Source organism: Suncus etruscus, chromosome 12 (assembly GCF_024139225.1).
Source record: "Suncus etruscus isolate mSunEtr1 chromosome 12, mSunEtr1.pri.cur, whole genome shotgun sequence".
Classification (NCBI taxonomy): domain Eukaryota; kingdom Metazoa; phylum Chordata; class Mammalia; order Eulipotyphla; family Soricidae; genus Suncus; species Suncus etruscus.
In genome coordinates this window covers 3,166,727-3,174,057 of record NC_064859.1, presented here as the reverse complement: position 1 = coordinate 3,174,057, position 7,331 = coordinate 3,166,727, and the positions used below count along the sequence as shown (strand labels likewise).

Sequence of the window (7,331 nt, the reverse complement as noted above, 5' to 3'; positions counted from 1 at the left end):
CACCCTCTGTGCATGCCACTGTAGCCATGTAGCCCCTTGCCCGTCAGGCTCAGCTTTTGAGCCTCTACAGCCATTATTGCTTTCGTTGAAGTAGAATTACCACCTATCAGAAAGTTGTGTCTATTTTCAAAGTGTTTATCAAATGTAACTGTCTGTGTCATTTGGATATAGATATATACAACTTAATAAATTTTGGTGAGCCAGAATTTGTAGGTATTAATGTATGTTTGAACTGATGGTTGACTTCTAACAAGTCATTTGCCAGGTTAATTTCTATATTCTTTGAAGAAATACATTTTAATAAAAAGATATTGAGGATCAGTTTCTGAACTAAAATGAAAGTTGTATAAACTTTATTTTTGCTCTTATATTATTGGGAAGGCACACCCAGCAATGTTGGTTACTGCTGACTTTGTACTCAAGAATTACTCCTGGGGCTGGAGTGATAGCACAGAAGGTGGGGCATTTACCTTGCATATGGCCGGCCTGGGTTCAATCCCCAGCATCCTATATGGTCCCCTGAGCACTGCCAGGTATGGCCCCCCCCAAAAGCAACAACTAAAAACAACAACAACAACAACAAAATTACTCCTGTCAGAGTAATTCTCAGCAGACCAGATGGGATGTAAGGGATCAAACTCAGTCTGCTCCCTCCAGCCACTTTCTGCCATTCTTTCCCCTTCCTAACAGCCTAACATCTGAATCTTCCTGGGTGTTCAAGTTTTATATTAATCAATGAAGAAAACTCCACAGAGTAATTATTTGTAATTTCTAATGAAGATTTTTATGATGGATTGTGTACTCCTTATTTTATTCCTCTAAAATTCCAATAAAAATCCACTTATTGGATTGGATTGAAAATAAAGGCCATCAGTTCTTCTGGGTCCAGAGAGTAGGGGAGGGGGAACACCCTGAATAAAGGTGAGTCTCTAAGTTAACACATTTTATTTCTTAAAAATTTCTGTTGTTGGGCCACACCAGTAGTACTCAGGGCTTACTCCTGGTTCTGCATTCATGAATAACTTGTGGTAGCCTTGGGGTACAAAATGGGATGACAGGGATTGAACTCGAGTCAGCTGCAAACAAGGTAAGCACCCTCTCTGCAGTACTATTGCCCTGGCCCCAGAAACACATTTTAAAAGCTGTGATGCAGATGGGCAGTGGAAACTGGTAAGCAGATTCAAGAAATTTCCAAGAGTTTGTCATTGTTCAATGCTATCTGTTCACTTGTGCGTTTGTTGGTTGTTTTCTTTTTGTCTCTATATTCCATAGAAGAGTGAGATAATCTGGTATTTGTCATCCTCCTCCCCAGCTTTTTTTTTTTTTTTATTGTGACCAGTGTGAATTACAAGTCTTTCACAGTTATATTTAAGGTACATAATGATAGTGAATTAGGGCCATTCCCACCACCAGTGTTGTCCTCCCTCCACCCCTGTTCCAGGCATACGTCCCACACCTCACCCCATTGCCCCCTGTTAGTATAATAGGTCCCTTTTGTATATAACTTGCTGTAGATTGGGAATCTTGATTCTGTTGTTATTGACTTTGGGTATGGTATTTAGGTCATATTATTTTTATTTTCACTCAATGTTCATTCTACTGTTTGCTCCTGGTGCCATCCACTTTTTTTCCCCCCTCAATTTATGAGGTAGAACAAAATGATTCAAGTTCTGTGATTCTTTTGGGGGAAAAGAAAAAATGAACAACAACAAAAAAAAAACAATGCTTGAGAGCTATCAATATCAATTTAAAAGAAGAAAAGGAAAAGAGAAACAAAACAAAGCAATGACACAAAACAGAACAGCAACAATAAACAACATCTAAACAACAACAAGAAAGAAGAAAGTAAGAGGGAAAAAAGGAAGGCAGGCTGGTGTGGCAAGGTTTTGTGTGGGCTTTGTTGTTGTTGTTTTTGCATAGGCACAGTAAATATTGGAAAATTCTAAGGGAATTCCCTTGGCCTAAGAGATACAGGGTTTCTCTACCCTTAAAGCATAATGTCATGGGAAAAACTACGGGCTCCATCCAGACATGCTCAATGTCAAACCCCAAGGTCTTTTTATGGTGTCAGGAAACATTCTGCTCAGTTGTGGTTGTCAAAATCAGTCCTCTGCCATTAGAGATCTTGGAAATGCACAGATTATAGGACAAAGTCTAGAGTCTTCTTTAGGGTTCCAAAAGTTCTGCTCCATCACGATTGTTGTGATCGGTTGTCTGTAATTAGTAGTCTTGGTTTTTGCACAGATCCAAGGACAAATCCTCAGATAGAGCTTTTACTTATGGTGCCAGAAGTTTTTCTCAGTCGAGGTTATCAAGTTAGACTTCTGGAATTAGAGAGCATGATGGTTTTTGTACATATCTTAGACTAAAGCCTAGGCTAGGCTCTTTCTTATTGGTGCCAGGAAAAGTTCTGCTTAGTCGTGATTGTCAACGTCTTCTGTGATTGGTGATCCTGGTTTTTGTACAGATCAAGGACAGATGTCTTCTGATTTCATCTTAATCTGTTAGGTGGTAGGGTATGGCAACGTGCTCTTAGATCTAGTTGTTGCCATTTTCTCATCATCAGTGTGTCGTATCAACCTGGAGCAAGTTGGTGCCAGAGTGATATTAGGAACTCCACAGGGGGAGTTTGGTTCCTGGTGCTGTTGTTCTATGGTGAACTGAGGTTTGGGGTTGGATGGTCACTGCCTGATCACATGGAGTCTAAACTGAGTCCCCATGACAAATTCAGGGAGGGAGGTGCCCCTGTATTATAAAATTTATGGGTTCTTATCCCTAGTCGATAAGAGCTTGTTTCTGTACATAAAATTCCCCCTTTTTAAATGTGCCTATGCAAAAGGGAATGGTGCCATATTACATTGCTGGTGCATTTGGAGATAAGAATGACAGGTTATACAATCTCTGTGCCCTGATTTTGACCTGAGCTTTTATCTCATGCAAAACATTCTATTGTAGAGTTTCATACTAAGTAGAACCAAAACAAGTGAACTTGAAAAAATATATCTATATAGAAATAATAATTAGAGGGCCCGGAGAGATAGCACAGCGGCGTTTGCCTTGCAAGCAGCCGATCCAGGACCAGAGGTGGTTGGTTCGAATCCCGGTGTCCCAAATGGTCCCCCGTGCCTGCCAGGAGCTATTTCTGAGCAGACAGCCAGGAGTAACCCCTGAGCAATGCTGGGTGTGGCCCAGAAAACCAAAAAAAAAAAAAGAATAATTAGAAAAATAGAAAAGGATGGAGAAGGCTACCTTTACCTTTGGATATAAATACAATACTAAGAGGTATGACAATTGAGGTAATTAAACATACAAGAATGTAAATATCCCCCATTGAACATTTTGAGATATTCTTGGGGAGGGTGAGATCCAGGACATATTTTCATCCCACACCACTTACTGAGTTTGAGTGAGGGTCCTTCTGGAACTGAATCCGGTAGCATGCAGCAGTCCATACTGAGGCGTGTATGTGTGGTGTGTGTGTGTGTGTGTGTGTGTGTGTGTGTGTGAGAGAGAGAGAGAGAGAGAGAGAGAGAGAGGGAGGGAGAGAGAGAGGGAGAAAGAGGGAGAGAGAGAGAAGGAGCATGTAGAATAAGTCAGTGGGAGTGGTGGGTGCAGCATCTTGCTGGAGCATGAGATGTGAGATTGAGGGCATGTGCTTTCATTTTGGGAGCATGGTAGTGGCTTATTGGGGCAGGAGGTTGGTTTTGGTATTCAATGAGTTAAGAACTGAGGGTAAAAAGGGTTAAATAGAGAGGGATAAAGGATTAGGTTTGGGAGGACAAGAGGATAGAAGGGATCTGAAGGGGGAGGGGGAATATTATATAGGAAGGGCTATATACAATATAGGCATGGATTGTTTATAATATAGATTCAGCAGACATAGAGGAGCCCACTGTATACAAACTCATGCCCACTTGTAGACAAATATTAGAGATCTATTCTTAGGTTGTTGGAGGCCTGACCCTCATGAGATGGGTCTGAGCACTTAAGAAATAATTGGGTTAAGAAAAGATAAATAACTAAAAAAATTAAAAAAGATAAATATCTAAATATAGATTAGGAGAGAAAAGAGGAAAAATGAGAAGAGGAAAAATATAAAGACAAAACCCAGTAAAAGTGAAAACTGGTCCTGTCCCTTGGAGTGGAAAGGTTTTCCAATTTCTAGACACTTTGGCACTTCATCAGTGGCGGGAGTTAACTTTGCTAAATGAAGCTTTCAGGGTTAAATTGTGGCTGGAACATTTTAGGATAAACATAATATTCATGTCTGGAGTACTAAGCAAAATTGGTAGCAAGCACTATAAGAGGTGTCTACCCTATGTAGTATCATCTGCCATGCCTTATGTATCAAGGTTCCTTTTCTAGAAAGAAACTTACAGCATGAGCTTTATGATATAACAGTAACATAAGTTGAATTGAAGAAGGAAGAAGAGAAAGAAAGAAGAAATAAACAAGAAAAAAGGGAAAGAATAAAAGGAAAAGGGATAATAGTAATTTGCAAAAAAACATACTCGATGAGTGGGACCTGTAACAGATAAGTCTAGTGCGCAGTTGTCTGTTCCAATGGTGTCAATGGCCATGCTTTATTTAGGTCCTAATAGAAGACATACTCAAAGGAAATGGGTAAGGTTGACTGCTGAATTACAAAATTAGGGTGTCCATCCTATATCCCCAGAACCACCGTGGACAAAGAAGCTGAAGAGTTATTTTATACCTAATAAAATTAGGGCGTTAGAACATAGAGATAGTAAGCACTGCAGCGGGAGTCACTGGCTACCAATCATGTTCTGCATCTAGGTCTGTGGATAAATGCATTAGGACATTATTATAGGCCTTTTTCGCTCTAAACAGTTGTTTCCTTTGTTGCCGGTTTCTTTATGGTGTAAAAGATAGTAGAGGCTTTGTGTTTCCCCCTTTCCACTTTATTTGGTAGCTTCTCGCTATATCCTGGCACCTATGGTGTTTGGAGATTCCACCATTTAAACCTTCTTTTTTTCTTCATAGAGTATTATATGTATATATAGTATATATTCTAAATACTTCAAATAAGTCATAATTCTGTATTTATCCTTCTTCTGGCTTACTTTACTTAACATAATATTTTCTAGTTCCATTCATGTTGCTGCAAATTGCATGACTGTATTGTTTCTAACTGCTATGTAGTATATTTCATTGTGTATAAGTACCACAACTTCATAATCCACTCATCTGTTGTTGGACATCTAGATTGATTCCAAATCTTGGCTATTTTGCTGAGTGCTGCAATGAATAGCAGTGTTCATACAAATTTTTGGATGAATGTCTTTCTATCTTGGGGATAGATACTCATGAGTATGATTGCTGGGTCATATAGAAGCTCAATTCTGAGTTTACTGAGAACCCTCCATAATGTTTTCCATAGGGGTTGGACCAGGCAGCATTCCCACCAGCAGTGGATGAGAGTTCCTGTGGTCTTCCAAAGACCCCGACCAGCGGGTAAAGCTGGGGACCACGTCAGTAATTCGCAATTCTCGAAGAAGAATCCGGCCTGAAATAGAAGAGGGACTGGGAAATGAGACTCGAGTCGAGGGTTTCCGATCAGGAGTCCGTTTAATAAGAGGAAAATTAGACCTTTTGTAGACAATGCAAAACAGAGAGAGTAGGGGCGAGGCACAGTAGGAATTGCTGTAATTTTCCATGGGAACATCTTGATTTTCCAAGGTTAATAAGATTATCATCAGTCAAGAGATTTACATTATTTTTGAGCAACAAAGTACAAAATTTAATCTCAGCTTGGGCCTTTTGACCCCTGTCTTTACAAGGACATCTTGGAGCCTAGTAACTCCCTAGCTCTAGGCTATTTCTATTTCTTTGGGTCCAAGGGCAAGGAAGGCCACATGCAGCTTGTAAGCACTTTGGCTAAGACTTTCAGAAACTTCATTTTGATTAGTGAGAGGGCTTTTTAATTATTCCAAACAGTCTCCAACAAGTTCCTTTCTTATTACATCCCCACCAACAGAGATTGGTCCTGTTATTTTTGATGTGTGTCATTCTCACTGGTGTAAGATGGTACCTCATTGTTGTCTTTATTTGGATTTCCCTAATGATGAGTAACAATGAACATTTTTTCATGTGCCCATTGGCCATATGTTGGTCTTTCTCCAAGAAGTCTTTTTTCTTTTTCTTTTTTTGTCCCCCAATTCACAATACAGACCAGGCGAAGGGCCTGAGTTGAGGTGTATATGAGGTGCATTTACTGTACCTTCTCTTTCTATACAGTCAGTGTGAAGAACACAGCCTGTGGTAAGAATTGGGAGGCCTTATTTTTTCTTTTCTTTTTGATTTATATATATATATATATATATATATATATATATATATATATATATACATACATATATATATATAATCCTTCACCAGTGCAACATTCCCATGACCAATATCCCAAGTGTCCTTCCTCCCCAACCCACACCGGCCTGTACTCTAGACAGGCTTTCTACTTCCTTCATTCAGTCCCATTTTGTTATGATAGTTCTCAGTGTAATTATTTCTGTGACTGAACTAAATGATCCCTCTGGTGAGCTTCATGTCAGGAGCTGGACCCTCCAGTCCTTCTCTATTTTGTCTCTGAGAATCATTACACAAATGTTTTTTATTTTTCTCAAAACCCATAGATGAGGGAGACCATTCTGTGTTTATCTCTTTCCCTCTGACTTATTTCACTCAGCATAATAGATTCCATATACATCCATGTATAGTATAGGAATATTTCATGACTTCATCTCTTCTGATGGCTGCATAATATTCCATTGTGTATATGTGCCATAGTTTCTTTAACCATTCATCTATTGAGGGGCATCTAGGCTGTTTCCAGAGTCTGGCTATTGTAAATAACGCTGCAATGAATATAGGTGTGAGAAAGGGATTTTTGTATTGTATTTTTGTGTTCCTAGGATATATCCCTAGGAGTGGTATAGCTGGATTGTATGGGAGCTCAACTTCCAGCTTTTGGAGAAATCTCCATATTGCTTTCCACAAAGGTTGGACCAGACAGAATTCCCACCAGCAGTGAATAAGAGTTCCTTTCTCTCCACATCCCCACCAGCACTGCTTGTTCTCATTCTTTCTGATGTGTGCCAATTTCTGTGGTGTGAGATGGTACCTCATAGTTGTTTTGATTTGCATCTCCCTGATGACTAGTGATGTGGAGCATTTTTTCATGTGTCTTTTAGCCATTTGTATTTCTTTTTTGTCAAAAAGAAGTGGATCAAACACTTCTGAAATTCATTTGGAACATTGCTAAAGTATTGCTAAAGCAATACTTGGGAAAAGGAATATGGGAGGTATTACTT

The 7,331-nt window shown here is 39.5% G+C and overlaps 1 non-coding gene across 1 annotated transcript; it reads right to left on the bottom strand.

Annotated features, from left to right (window-relative positions):
- Positions 1-6,166: 6,166 nt before the first annotated feature.
- On the bottom strand, positions 6,167-6,299 carry LOC126024796 (small nucleolar RNA SNORA51). The gene has a single exon (XR_007500898.1). It is a non-coding gene; the product is annotated as a small nucleolar RNA SNORA51 (small nucleolar RNA).
- Positions 6,300-7,331: the final 1,032 nt, after the last annotated feature.